We start from the raw sequence: 15,360 nt of genomic DNA, 5'->3' as shown, positions 1-15,360 counted from the left end.
TAGACGTTGAATATCATTCTCTGAAACTCTCCTCTGAGAGCTTGTTTAATGAGACGCTGGGGATCTGCTAGAATTTGGCCAATAATGGGCAATAATATAAGCTGTAAAAGTTTTAATGTGAAATATCTCAATCTCTCCACTGTAAAAGGCTACAGTATCAAACAAATAAAATAAGGGCCCTTTAACTATTCACACAGAGAGATGGAAGACAAGAACAGAATGTCACTATGTGACTCCTGTAGACCTTTAGAAAGGTCGGCTTGTGGTAATACATTGAAAATATATACTGTAACTTACAGTACAGTGTGCTTGTGTGCAAGCATCAGTGTGTGTGTGGATAGTGTGTTTTTGTAGAACAGCCCATATTTTCTTCATAGGAGGGCCATTTTGGACCCCTCTTATCAACTTTATGGCATTTAAGACCCTACGAAATGATTCAAAATCCATGCCTCTCACCGGTTCATTCACTCTTGTTCTTCTGTATATGGCATTTGGCAGTTAGATGTGTGTGAGAGTTTATCAAGCCTATACTTCCTTGCCACAAGCTTTGCGTAGACTTATCTCGCTCTTGATAACCAAAGCACTTTCACAGAAAAGCTGATACTGTGACTGAATTAAGTAAACACAATATAGTAGTTTGTGATGCCATCATAATACGTTTCACAGATATAATGCTTCAGTCTAAAAGTCATCAGCCTACAGATTTTTTGCGAAGCGAAATGTGAGCCATGAACACACAATGACGCAGCATTTAAAGTGGGTTCATTTGAATAAGGCCAGGTAAGGCCAGATGGGTTACCCTGGTGCCCGTAGCCATGGTGATATGTCATGACGACTAAAGTACACAAAATGTGGTCTCATGAGATTGCAATAGGACCTCATTAGATTATCAAATACACACAATACATAACGAACACACACATCAGTATTGACTTCCAGGATACTGGAATTGGTCTATAAAATTATTTTTGTCCTATAAAAAGCTGTGTCAGGTAAAATTGGTGACTTTTAACATTATGCAAGCTATTTGACACTGACACAGCCCATGTAAAACTCACTATCACTGAAATGTTACCAATGGCCATAATCATGCAACACACTGGGTGATTGATACCCATATGAAAAAAGTATACTATGTTATACTATGCTCTAAATACTGTAGTATTACCATATTTATATACTATAGTATTCACTGTAATGTTTTTGCGGAACTATACTATAGTATTCACTGTAGTGTTTTTGCAGACATTACTGTAGTATACTGTAGTAAAGTGTATTATAGTATAAATAGTGTAGTATTACTATAGTACAAACTATAGTATATACTATAATAATTACTGTTGTGTTTCTGCAGATATTACTGTAGTATTTACAACAGTGTTTTTTCTTTTATTATCTTTGACATAGAAGTGGGGGGTTTCACCTTGAATAAACCTACTAGTCACATACTAAGAGGAAATTATCCATAACCTGTAGGAATGTATGACTGGAGTCTGAACAGATAGTTCGGAACTTCTGCTTTTATCTATAACCTGCGGTCTATAATATACATGTAGGTTTTACACTCATGGCTGCATATGGGGGGTGGGAATAGGTGCAGCATATGGAAATTAGATCATGTTGTATTATTATATATTTAAAAACTGTGTTTTTGGGGACATTACTGTAGTATTTACTACAGTGTTTTTTTTTGCGGATAATACTCTAGTATTTAATATAGTATTCTACAGCATACTAGAACATTCTATAGTAAGCTCTACACGGTCAAGGGATACTACAGTGTTTTAGTGTTGTCACGATACCAATATTGTGATACTAGGAAGTAAAGAGTGAAAGGAAACAAAACATTAAGCAGACTACATTACTTGAGGAAAACAATCCCAATGTTAGAAAAACAGCCTTATGTTGTCACCAAGAGTCACATTTGTTTATTTTGCAAGCTATAGCACACAATATTTTACAAAAGTAGGTTTTAAAGGACCATAGAGTTTATTATGCTTCAGGTATTCTTTTTTTGCCAAGGAAAATCTGGTATCGTAGTATTGCAACATTGTTATCATGACAACACTACAGTGTGTAGTATAGTATTCCGCAGTATACTACAAAATTATATAGTAAGCACTACATGATCAAGGGATACTACAAAGTGTAGTATAGTATTCTGCAGTATACTACAGTTTACTACAGAATACTATAGTATTAAATAGTAAACTGTAGTATTTTTTTTTACGTGGGTAGGGGTGGTGAGGTCATGTAGACACAATGTTTGTGTGTGTGTGTGTGTGTGTGCAGTGTGTGGGCAGTGGCAGAGAGCTCCAGGTGCTCTGTACACAACCTAGTAATAATGACGCTGTCCAACAGTGTTTGTTAAATTTTCAGCACGCTTGTCTGGAGCTGAGCGCAGAATGGGCAGGGCAATTACTTTACCCATCAACTAATGTTACATCTCTGTTTGTGTGTGTGTGTGTGTGTAATGTTTATCCAAATGAGAGAAAGAGAGAGAAGGGGGGAATCAGTTCATGTTCAATGAGTGCACATAATGCACCTGTGTGTGGCTGTTTGGAGCCAAGAACAGCAAGAAAAAACATTCTTAACCAGAGGGGAAAACACACTATTTCAGGTTGTCTAGACGGGAACTTTTTCACTCAGGCCCACCTTCCAGCATTGGGGAACGTCAAGTGGTGTTGAGCTAGACGTTTCTGACAAGTTATAAATAGCTCTCTAAGGTATGCAATGACTGACATGTCAAGATGAAAATTGATGATGCACTACCCAATTTCGAAATGGCACCTTGTGCATTCTACTATTACAACCTTCAAGAGTAAGTTGAAAGCCAGACTGAGTTCCTTAAAAATACATTGTTTTTGATTGGGGGGGGGGGGGGGGGGGGGGCGCACCACAGTTTGAGGCCCACTGGTCTAGACGATCAGTAACAACCTCAGACTGCTGCAATGAGAAGCATGACGAAGGTCTGGAGGTGAAAAGTTAACAATTTTATTACATTAAAATGTTCCATACAAACAATGCATACACATGTTTGTGTGCTTGTGTGTATTCCCCAAACACCCCTTTTAAATGGCCTTGGGCATTTCCTCTCTCTCGCTCTCTCTCTCAAACTCTTATCAGCATTTCTTATCACCCAACCCCACTACTACCATAGTGCCAACAAACCGGCTGTTGGTCTCAGTACAGAGACACTTAATAGGAAGTTACTGATCTAAGGTCAGTTCAGTGTTCTCATCCTAACATTATAGGGGATGGTAAGCTGATCCTAGATCTGTTGCCAAGGGCAAATGGACCCTGCTGACACTTCCTGGTTGTCACTAGGTTACAAGAACGGTAGGATGGGCACTAGGACTCTTCTGCTTCGTCTTCTTATTATTCAACGTAAGGTGTTCTTAGGCAGGAGAGAGCCACACTGATCAACATTGCACTGATGCGTAGCCTTTACCAATGACATTATGTCGCAGAGTATTTTCAACAACACCCACACCTATGAGGTCAGTTCTATGTGTGTACAGCAGCCTCACTACCTGTGAAACACACAATCGTGGTGTACTGAATGATCCACATATTGAAATAGCTAGGCCTACATTTGGCAAATTGATGAGATTTGTAACAGCTGATAGATATGAAGTTCACATGGCATTAAGCACACATCAGGAAGTGCAAACAGTTTTTAGCTGATTTCAATGGACCATTACTGTTAAATCATTAACTTAATTAACTGCTATTCTTTTAACTGCTATTGCCAACATTAAATAAGACCTGCCCATTCATCACTGTTATAGGGGGTGAGCTCTGCATATGTTAATATCATATAGGCCTACCATACGTCACACAACCATCTATCCCTGTCTCTTTTCAGTCTCCAACTGAATGGCATTCAACAGGTCAATACACATTTTTGGCATATAGTTAAAGTCAAATCCATTTTAGACTCACACACACCCACACCCACAGTTTAAACCAATAGCCTTAATTACATTCTTAATTATTTGACATCTCTCATTCTCTTGTGTTAGTGCAGTACTTACTAAACCAAAACGTATTTTATTTTCAATAACTGTATTTCCAAAGTTGATCTTATAAATTGTATACATGCAAATATTGTTCAAGGATTTAAATTTAACCATGGAAATGCGATGGGAAGCCTTTGAAACTCGCGCAACATGTGTGCAAACCTGCTTTGTGCGTCTTTGTAAATAGCCATAGGCCTGTCATAACAACAACTACTTTCCACTGTTGTTGTTGTCAATGCGTGATTTATAAACGTGTAATAACATTTTTCTAGTCTTCTACTACTTAGCAGAGGAGATGGAGAGAGACTTTACCTGTCGCGCTAACTGAAGGTGTGGGCACCCTTTCGCTGTAGTATCAACAATTCACGGATAAAAGTTCAAACCATCCGAAAAGTGAAGGTAGCATATTCGGTTCATATTTGACTGTGATATTTCCTTTCCTTGGCGTGTTTGTTGCCGTCTGTCGCTGCGAAGGAAAAGTCCACCGTGACTACTATGTCCCATGTCACTGGCAAAGCACGGATATTTGAATGTTTGATGTTAGTCTAAGCAAGGCCTGGACTTGGGCTGCCTAGAGTTTGCATGGCTTCAATGAGTGATCATGTGACTTCGAAGTCGCTAGTGCACATAAAAAGTGAGCTACTGCACATAAACATTTACATAAGGTCCTATTAGGTGCTAAAAGAATATGCATTTTTTTTGTTCAATCTCATTTATGCACAGATAGACAATTGACTTCCTTTTACATGACAGTGACACAGCCATCCATCCCCTGTCACCTGTGACTTAACCAGTTCCATTTTTTAAATAAGAACCCAGACAGCACACATACATCTTGCCGACGTCGGCCTGACAGCGATATCTCGACAGTAGATCGTGTTCCATTTAGAACGTTGGCGAAAGGGCGAAATGCATGCTTTCTGCACGGACAGTAAAATATTTTCATGTCATGGTTCGCAATATATTTTTTTTATCAGAAAATATGTATAAAGCCTATGATTAAATAATGAATACAAGTGCAGGTGTCAATTATAAACCAATTGGCCGCTCTACTGCGATGTGTAGAAGATGAGAAATCCGAAGAGATGAGTTTGCAGTGTGAAGTTAAATCACTGAATCATTCATCCACATTGCGTCTCATGACAATGCTTTAAAACACGTTGGAGAAGTGAACATTTTACTCATGAACATTTTTTAATTATCATGCAAATCTTAAAGTTACTAAAATATGCTGTGATGCCAAATTGCTTAAAATGAATCAAACGAATCAATAAAAAGTTAGCTACATTCATACATCAAATATTATGTTCTCTATAATACACAAGGGGGTAAGGGAATATACCTACATTTGATGGAGGAAGAAATGTAATCAATAAATGGGGAGATCTGGACTAGGAATAATAAAGCAATTTTACAAAATAGGCTTGAATTACAAACTGACCAAGTATAGCATGCATGCAGCCACCACTTCAAATTACCCATTCATATAATTGCAATAAAATACATTAATGAAATGGTAATAATAATTGAGGGTTGTTATCTACAGGTAATTAGAAGAATATCTATCAGAAAACTATCAGTACAGCCATGATCAAAGCTAGTGTGCGAAGCTAAGGTCACATGGACACCTAGCGAGCTCACACTTGCAAGGCTCAGACTTATTTGACAGTTGGGTTGCCTGTGTTGCCAGTAACGTTAGCTACAAGCTGTCAAATTGGGTAACTATCTATTATTATTACATCTAATTGTCACTAAATTCAACTATCTACACGTTTGTAAATGCTGACTAACATTAACATTAAAATATAGCTAAAGTTATACTGTAGCTAGCTAGCTAACGCTATAGCTATAGCTAACAGTAATGTGTTGGTTTAGCTATAGCTGCAAATTAATCTAACGCGGTAGCTAGCTAACAAACTATCGCATAGATTAGATTTAAATGTTATTACGTTAAATCAATTTGATGGCGTTGTAATGATAACGTTAACGTTAATTTAAGGACAGTTTCGAGCTACAGTAGCTAACATTAGCTAGCTAGCCAACGCCAGTAATGTTAGCTATCTAACATTTTGGACTGGAGAACAGTTATTGTTGCTAGTTATTGAATTTACTCACTATGCATGACAAGCTCATATTGTCGTCGTTCATTCCATTAAATAGCTACAGGTGCTAACCGTAGCTACATTAGGTTCCGGCGAGATCGATCAAAATGTCTTAGTTTTGGGGGAAACAGCAAGCAGATGAGACGACGAGTCTCCTGCTCACACAACGTTATCCAGAAGTGCAACATGAGCTTTACGATGTTTCTACCCTATTCTCCGTATAGTACACGATTTTTGACCAGGGTCTATAGATAGCTGGTCTAAAGTAGACTACTATGTAGGGAATATGGTACCATTTGGGATGTAAGCTCTGTATTCATGTAGTCTTCTAATGTAAGTGGGAGTAGTGCACATGTAGAAGGGATATTCAAAAGTAGCCCTGTCTGACGCTCCATAGACTTTAACTGTGTCCTCTATATCACATCATATAATGCTCTGCATTAAACTAAAATCATTCAATCACTGGCAGGATACAGGTATTTCTTTCTATATGTATTCATGTGGTTTTTTCGCTCTCTTCTCTCTATTCAAATCAAATTTATTTGGCACATACACATGGTTAGCAAATGTTAATGCGAGTGTAGCGAAATGCTTGTGCTTCTAGTTCTGACAATGCAGTAATAACCAGCGAGTAATCTAACCTAACAATTCCAAAACTACTACCTTATACACACAAGTGTAAAGGGATAAAGAATATGTACATAAAGATATATGAATAAGTGATGGTACAGAATGGCATAGGCAAGATGGAGTAGATGGTATAGAGTACAGTATATACATATGATATGAGTAATGTAGGGTATGTAAACATTATATTAAGTAGCATTGTTGGCTAGTGAATTTTTTTTACATTAATTTCCATCAATTTCCATTATTAAAGTGGCTGGAGTTGAGTCAGTATGTTGGCAGCAGCCACTCAATGTTAGTGGTGGCTGTTTAACAGTCTGATGGCCTTGAGATAGAAGCTGTTTTTCAGTCTCCCGGCCCCTGCTTTGATGCACCTGTACTGATATCGCCTTCTGGATGATAGCGGGGTGAACAGGCAGTGGCTCGGGTGGTTGTTGTCCTTGATGATCTTTATGGCCTGACATCGGGTGGTGTAGGTGTCCTGGAGGGCAGATAGTTTGCCCCCGGTGATGCGTTGTGCAGACCTCACTACCCTCTGGAGGGCCTTACGGTTGTGGGCGGAGCAGTTGCTGTACCAGGCGGTGAATGTGCATCTGTAGAAGTTTGTGAGTGATTTCTTCAGCCTCCTGAGGTGCTGCTGCGCATTCTTCACAACGCTGTCTGTGTGGGTGGACCAATTCAATTTGTCCGTGATGTGTACGCCGAGGAACTTAAAACTTACTACCCTCTCCACTACTGTCCCGTCGATGTGGATAGGGGGTGCTCCCTCTGCTGTTTCCTGAAGTCCACAATCATCTCCTTTGTTTTGTTGACGTTGAGTATGAGGTTATTTTCCTGACACCACACTCCGAGGGCCCTCACCTCCTCCCTGTAGGCCGTCTCGTCGTTGTTGGTAATCAAGCCTACCACTGTAGTGTCGTCCGCAAACTTGATGATTGATTTGGAGGCGTGCATGGCCACACAGTCGTGGGTGAACAGGGAGTACAGGAGAGGGCTCAGAACGCACCCTTGTGGGGCCCCAGTGTTGAGGATCAGCGGTGTGGAGATGTTGTTACCTACCCTCACCACCTGGGGGTGGCCCGTAAGAAAGTCCAGTACACAGTTGCACAGGTTAGGGTCGAGACCCAGGATCCCGAGCTTGATGACAAGTTTGGAGGGTACTATGGTGTTAAATGCTGAGCTGTAGTCGATGAACAGCATTTTCACATAGGTATTCCTCTTATCCAGATGGGTTAGTGCACTGTGCAGTGGGTTGCGATTGCGTCGTCTGTGGACCTTTTTGTACGGTAAGCAAATTGGAGTAGGTCTAGGGTGTCAGGTAGGGTGGAGGTGATATGGTCCTTGACTAGTCTCTCAAAGCACTTCATGATGACGGAAGTGAGTGCTACGGGGCGGTAGTCGTTTAGCTCAGTTACCTTAGCTTTCTTGGGAACAGGGACAATGGTGGCCCTCTTGAAGCATGTGGAAACAGCAGACTGGGATAAGGATTGATTAGAATATGTCCGTAAACACACCAGCCAGCTGGTCTGCGCATGCTCTCTGGGATGCCGTCTGGGCCTGCAGCCTTGCGAGGGTTAACACGTTTAAATGTTTTACTCAAGTCGGCTGCAGTGAAGGAGAGTCCGCAGGTTTTGGTAGCGGGTCGTGTCAGTGCACTGTATTTTCCTCAAAGCGGTCAAAAAAGTTATTTAGTCTGTCTGGGAGCAAGACACCCTGGTCCGCGACGGGGCTGGTTTTCTTTTTGTAATCCGTGATTGACTGTAGACCCTGCCACATACCTCTTGTGTCTGAGCCGTTGAATTGCGACTCTACTTTGTCTCTATACTGACACTTAGCTTGTTTGATTGCCTTACGGAGGGAATAGCTACACTGTTTGTATTCGGTCTTGTTTCCGGTCACCTTGCCCTGGTTAAAAGCAGTGGTTCACGCTTTCAGTTTCACGCGAATGCTGCCATCAATCCACGGTTTCTGGTTTGGGAATGTTTTAATCATTGCTATGGGTACTACATCGTCAATGCACTGTCTAATGAACTCGCTCACCGAATCAGCGTATTCGTCAATGTTGTTGTTGGACGCAATTTGGAACATAACCCAATCCACTTGATCGAAGCAGTCTTGAAGCGCGGAATCAGATTGTTCGGACCAGCGTTGAACAGACCTGAGCGCGGGAGCTTATTGTTTTAGTTTCTGTCTGTAGGCTGGGAGCAACAAAATGGAGCCTTGGTCATCTTTTCCGAAAGGAGGGCGGGGGAGGGCCTTATATGCGTCACGGAAGTTAGAATAACAATGATCTAGGGTTTTACCAGCCCTGGTTGCGCAATCGATATGCTGATACAATTTAGGGAGTCTTGTTTTCAGATTAGCCTTGTTAACCCGGATCCGGGAGAATTGTCATCAACTACACTAATTAGCATAGCGCAACGGTCAAAAAATATTACTAGAAAATATTAATATTCATGAAATCACAAGTGAAATATAGTGAAACACAGCCTTTTGTTAATCACCCTGTCATCTCAGATTTAGAAATTATGCTTTACAGCCAAAGCAAGACAAGCGTTTGTGTAAGTTTATCGAAGTTTATCGATAGCCTAGCATAGCTTCGGATGTTTTCACTCACGAGACTCCCAGTTAGACAGCAAATGTTCCTTTTGTTCCATAAAGATTATTTTTTTAGCTGAAATGCCTCTGTTTCTTGTCCACGTTTTGTTGAGAAATCCACCGGAAATTGCGGTCACGACAACGCTGAAAGAACCTCCAAATTAGATCCATAATAAAGACAGAAACATGGCAAACGTATTTTATAATCAATCCTCAAGGTGTTTTTCAAATATCTATTCGATAATATATCAACCGGGACAATTGGCTTTTCAGTAGGAGCGAGAGGAACAATGGCCGCCTTTGTCTATTACGCACAAATCACTCTGAGAGCCACCACCTGACCACTGACGCAATGTTGTCGTTTACGCTCATTTTTCAAAATAAAAGTCTGAAACTATGTCTATTGGCTGTAGACACAGTAGGGAAGCCATAGAAAAAGGAATCTGGTTGATATCCCTTTCAAATCAAATCAAATCAAATGTATTTATATAGCCCTTCGTACATCAGCTGATATCTCAAAGTGCTGTACAGAAACCCAGCCTAAAACCCCAAACAGAAAGCAATGCAGGTGTAGAAGCACGGTGGCTAGGAAAAACTCCCTAGAAAGGCCAAAACCTAGGAAGAAACCTAGAGAGGAACCAGGCTATGAGGGGTGGCCAGTCCTCCTCTGGCTGTGCCTGGTGGCCTTTCTAGGGAGTTTTTCCTAGCCACCGTGCTTCTACACCTGCATTGCAGCAAAACACCCCCACAAATCCCCATGTGCAATTGCAAACCGTAATCTGTCTTTTTTCTGGCGGTTTCTGGCGGTTGAAGCAGTGGCTTAATCTTTGCTGAGCGGCCTTTCAGGTTATGTCGATATAGGACTCATTTTACTGTGGATATAGTAACTTTTGTACTTGTTTCCTCCAGCATCTTCACAAGGTCCTATGCTGTTGTTCTCGGATTGATTTGCACTTTTCGCACCAAAGTACAGTCATCTCTAGGAGATAGAACGGGTTTCCTTCCTGAGCAGTATGATTGCTGCGTGGTCCAATGGTGTTTTACTTGCGTACTATTGCTTGTACAGATGGACGTGGTACCTTCAGGGGTTTTGAAATTGCTCCCAAGGATGAACCAGACATGTGGAGGTCTACATTTTTTTCTGAGGTCTTTGCTGATTTCTTTTGATTTTCCCATGATGTCAAGCAAACAGGCACTGAGTTTGAAGATACGCCTTGAAAGACATCCATAGGTACAACTCCAATTGACTCAAATTATGTCAATGATGCCTATCAGGAGCTTCTACAGCCATGACATCATTTAAGTGTTTAAAGGCACAGTCAACTTAGTGTATGTAAACTTCTGACCCACTGCAATTGTGATACAGTGAATTACAAGTGAAATAATCTGTCTGTAAACAATTGTTGGGAAAATTACTTGTTTCATGCAGAAAGTAGAAGTTGTAGTAGTAGTAGTTGCCAAAACTATAGTTTGTTAACAAGACATTTGTGGAGTGGTTGAAAAACAAGATTTAATGACTGGCCAAATGCCACCAGGGGTCACTTTTACAGTCCCCAAGTCCAAAACAAATTCACGGCAATGCACAGTATTATACAGAGCCATGGTTGCATGGAACACCCATCTCCAATTACCCAAGTGTATGTAAACTTCCGACTTCAACTGTATATATAAACATGAATACATATATAAACATAAACATACATATACATACATAAACATACATACAAACACTCATACATATACACACATATATATTTACATATAGATTTCTTTTGAAAATATAAAATATATTTCCTGCAAACCCTACCACCCCTCCCCTAGTTGGAGTAAACTAACAAACAATAACACTTAGGCTTATACTTCCACTTTATACATATTATATACAGTGGAGCAAAAAAGTATTTAGTCCGCCACCAATTGTGCAAGTTCTCCCACTTAAAAAGATGAGAGGCCTGTAATTTCCATCATAGGTACACTTCAACTATGACAGACAAAATGAGAAGAAAAAATCCAGAAAATCACATTGTATGATTTTTTATGAATTTATTTTCAAATTATGGTGGAAAATAAGTATTTGGTCACCTACAAACAAGCAAGATTTCTGGCTCTCACAGACCTGTAACTTCTTCTTTAACACCTTCCATATTGAATTTCTATTTGCCGTATATTTTTCATCTGTGCTGTGATGCTTCACATAAGTTCTGAACCTGTCACGTTCTGACCTTTATTTCCTTTGTTTTGTATTTATTTAGTATAGTCAGGGCGTGAGTTGGGTGGGCAGTCTATGTTTGTTTTTCTATGATTTGGGTATTTCTATGTTTCGGCCTAGTATGGTTCTCAATCAGAGGCAGGTGTCATTAGTTGTCTCTGATTTGAGAATCATACTTAGGTAGCCTGGGTTTCACTGTGTGTTTGTGGGTGATTGTTCCTGTCTCTGTGTTTGCATCAGATAGGACTGTTTTCACGTTTCTTGTTTTGTATTCAGTTGTTCATGTGTACATTTACGTATTAAAAGAACCATGGACACTTACCACGCCGCATATTGGTCCTCTGATCCTTTTCGCCTCTCCTCTTCGGAAGAAGAGTCCCTTACAGAACCTTTCTATTCTCATAGTTTCTACAGATTGTAAATTAAAGAAACATTTTTGATAAACGTATTATTGATCGATTGACTAGGACTTTTCAAATCACCCAGTATTGCTATCTGCAGTGTTATCGCCAGGTAAATGTTGCAAATCTTCAGCCATTCCTGGACCTGTGACCAAAAACGAGCTACATATGGACAGTACCCAAATAAATAATCAAATGACTCTGCCTCCTCGCAGCAAATCTGCAGAGCTGGGAAGGTTGTTTCCCACACATACATAACATTCTATTGGTTGCAAGAATATTGTACAATAATTTAAATTGAAAAAATCGAAGTTTTGAATCCGGTGTCATATTGCGTGTCAATTCATAAACCATGTGCCATGGAATTGGTACACTGAAAATCTCTTCCCAACTATTTTGCAATCTATATGGCACAGCTGTAAATTTTTTGGTCCTTAATATGAAGCTGCTATATATTTTTAATTATCACAATTTTCTTTAATCAATGTTGGTTTTTAATGCAGGGCCGGCAGACAAGTTCCTTACTTAATCCCCCTTCCACTTGCCTCTTCCATTTTTGCGGTAATGCTGCAATTAGTTGGTTGTAATTTTGGGTAGAGCAGACTTTTCCATATATTTGAGTTAGCTGCATGTGTGACATAACTCCATCAGTCCTATTTATGATATAATTTACAAAGATATTTTTTTTTTCAAGATTAAGGGTTTACAGGGTAGCTTTCATTAGGTCTGAATGCCTTATATGGAATACAGTACAACAAAAGGAGTCTGTATTGAAAACATGCCCATGTCAGGGGAGACATCTGCTAGGCTGCTCAGTCCTGACCCTGGGGGTCTGCCGTCTTACAAACCCCAAAACCAATAATGAATGTTTCACGAAGATCCTCAAGCTGAGTGGGGTGTGTTGGTTTGGAGCGCTACAGAGCGTGGATCCCTAGGGACAGGATGGGGCGATCCAGCTATATTGTGTGCAAGTAAAAAGAGCTCTACAGTACTACTAGGCCTATGATATGAATTATACTGAACAAAATATAAATGCAACATGCAACAATTTCAAAGATTTTGCTGAGTCCAAGGGAAATGTGGGATGCAAATTGTTTTGGGAGAGAGTTGAGTTTTATTCTAGACTGGTGGGGGTCAGGAATGCAAGCGTCTCGGGCTGGCTGGGCAGTCTGGCTGTAATTTGACATGGAGGATGTCTTAATAAAGACAATTAAAAGTCTTTGTATTTTGTTAAGAGTTGTTCATTTGTTAGGCTATTGGTTAAAGGTGCCACACAATATTGATTATTTAATTACATTTGATCTAGTTCAGTCTCATCAATCACTTAAACATATTTAATGATGATTAATTAGCTTGATGACTGTGGGTTTCTTTGCTTCTAAATAGACACATTGGATTGTGTAGAAATGCAGGAAATGTGCTTTAGATGGCCAAAAAGGTCCCCCCTATTCCAACTATACTGAAAGAGCTTCTTCCTGTGCTTGTTGAACATAATAAACGGCTCCCTAAACGGCTTTGGATGTGTACCAAACTCACTAAAAGTAGCAGTATTAAAGCCTCTCCTGAAAAGCACCCATTCCTCTCATTTTTATGGAAAAAGCTGTTCCTCAGCAACTCACTGCCTTCCTGAAGACAAATAATGTATACGAAATGCTCCAGTCTGGTTTTAGACCCGATCATAGTACTGACCGCACTCGTGAATGTGATAAATTACCTTTTAATTGTGTCAGACCAAGGCTCTGCGTCTATTTTCGTGTTCCTAGTCCTTAGTGCAGCTTTTGACACCATTGATCACCACATTCTTTTGGAGAGATTGGAAACTGTAATTGGTCTTTATGAATACATTTGATTGATTGATATATAATGTTGTAGTATACTGTAGAATACAATTGTAAATACATAGTATAATATAGTATTTTTTATATGGGTGGCTTTGATTTGCCGTATCTATAGAAGGATGTAGGGGATTGTTTTTCCCAACAGCGAAGCGGCTAGCTAGGGAGTGAAGAGCTTTGATTAAAATTTCGGCCCACCTCATGATTAATATATTGTATGTAGTCTTGGGTGGTTTAATCTTTTAGTACTCGACAGAGAGAGAGGTAAGAAGAGAGATAGAGAGATGAGGTGGTGAGAGTGAGTCACATTCAAAGTCTTCTGATCACAGGTTGTATAATGAAAGATGGAAAAAGAGGGCGATGACAAAAGAAGGCCCCTATGCTCAAGTGTCAATATGACTACACAATAAGGCAGTTATTTTGGGCTGAGTAAATACAGATAATGTCATACTGTGCATAGCCTACTGTAAAGACACACACAGGTTAGATTTGTGGTCTAGCGAGCCCTCCCGGTTTGAAAAACTGTAATTATTGTGTGTTTGTGTGTGGAGGAGTCTGCTGCTGTCTTTGGTGTATGAGTAATGTGCTTGCTGCAGCCAGCTCATTCTGTTTTCAGAGGGATTTATCGTGGACGCCATAAGACATGAGCTCACCCTCCGTCATTACAATGGAAGGCATGGCCACTTGCTCACTTGGCACACAGCAGATCAGACACCGGCCTCAGAGAATTAAGTTGGTAGCCCAAAGCAAAAAGCTTCAGCCGTCCAATCACATGATCTGCGTGTGTGTGTGTGTGCGTGTGTCTGCAGCTGCAGGGCAGTGGCAGAGAGCTCCAGGTGCTCTGTACATAATGATAATGACGCTGTCCAACAGCACGCTTGTCTGGAGCTGAGCGCAGAATGGGCAGGGCAATTACTTTACCCATCAACTAATGTTACATCTCTGCTTGTGTGTGTGTGTGTAATGTTTATCCAAATGAGAGAAAGAGAGAGAAGGGGGGTATCAGTTCATGTTCAATGAGTACATATAATGCACCTGTGTGTGGCTGTTTGGAGCCAAGAACAGCAAGAAAAAACATTCTTAACCAGAGGGGAAAACACACTATTTCAGGCTGTCTAGACGGGAACTTTTTCACTCAGGCCCACAGTCCAGCATTGGGGAACATCAAGTGGCGTTGAGCTAGACGTTTCTGACAAGTTATAAATAGCTCTCTAAGGTATGCAATGACTGACATGACAAGATGGCAATTGATGGTGCACTACCCAATTTCGAAATTGCACCTTGTGCATTCTACTATTACAACCTTCAAGGGTAAGTTGAAAGCCAGACTGAGTTTGAGGCCCACAGTTTGAGGCCCACTGGTCTAGACGATCAGTAACAACCTCAGACTGCTGCAATGAGAAGCATGACAAAGGTCTGGAGGCGAAAAGTTAACCATTTTATTACATTAAAATGTTCCGTACAAACAATGCATACACACTATTTCATATTGCTTCAGATATAAGTTTACATTTTTCTGTTAGAATAACTCCAGTTAAACAACTCTGTAACAAAATGCAAGTACAA

At 40.2% G+C, this 15,360-nt stretch overlaps 1 protein-coding gene across 2 annotated transcripts in view; it reads right to left on the bottom strand.

The window, feature by feature from the left end:
* The window catches only part of LOC139416208 (uncharacterized), a 30,518-nt gene extending 25,960 nt beyond the window's left edge, over window positions 1-4,558 (bottom strand). Inside the window, exon 1 of one of the 2 annotated variants that reach the window (XM_071164609.1) lies at window positions 4,335-4,558. The gene's annotated coding sequence lies outside the window, so the exon portion shown is untranslated. The remainder of the gene's footprint in view (window positions 1-4,334) is intronic. The other variant, XM_071164607.1, reaches the window with a different exon arrangement.
* Between the last annotated feature and the right edge of the window lie 10,802 nt (window positions 4,559-15,360).

This window comes from Oncorhynchus clarkii, chromosome 9 (genome assembly GCF_045791955.1).
Source record: "Oncorhynchus clarkii lewisi isolate Uvic-CL-2024 chromosome 9, UVic_Ocla_1.0, whole genome shotgun sequence".
Taxonomy (NCBI): domain Eukaryota; kingdom Metazoa; phylum Chordata; class Actinopteri; order Salmoniformes; family Salmonidae; genus Oncorhynchus; species Oncorhynchus clarkii.
The sequence above is the reverse complement of the archived record's forward strand: the minus strand, read 5'-3'. Positions and strand labels throughout refer to the sequence as shown.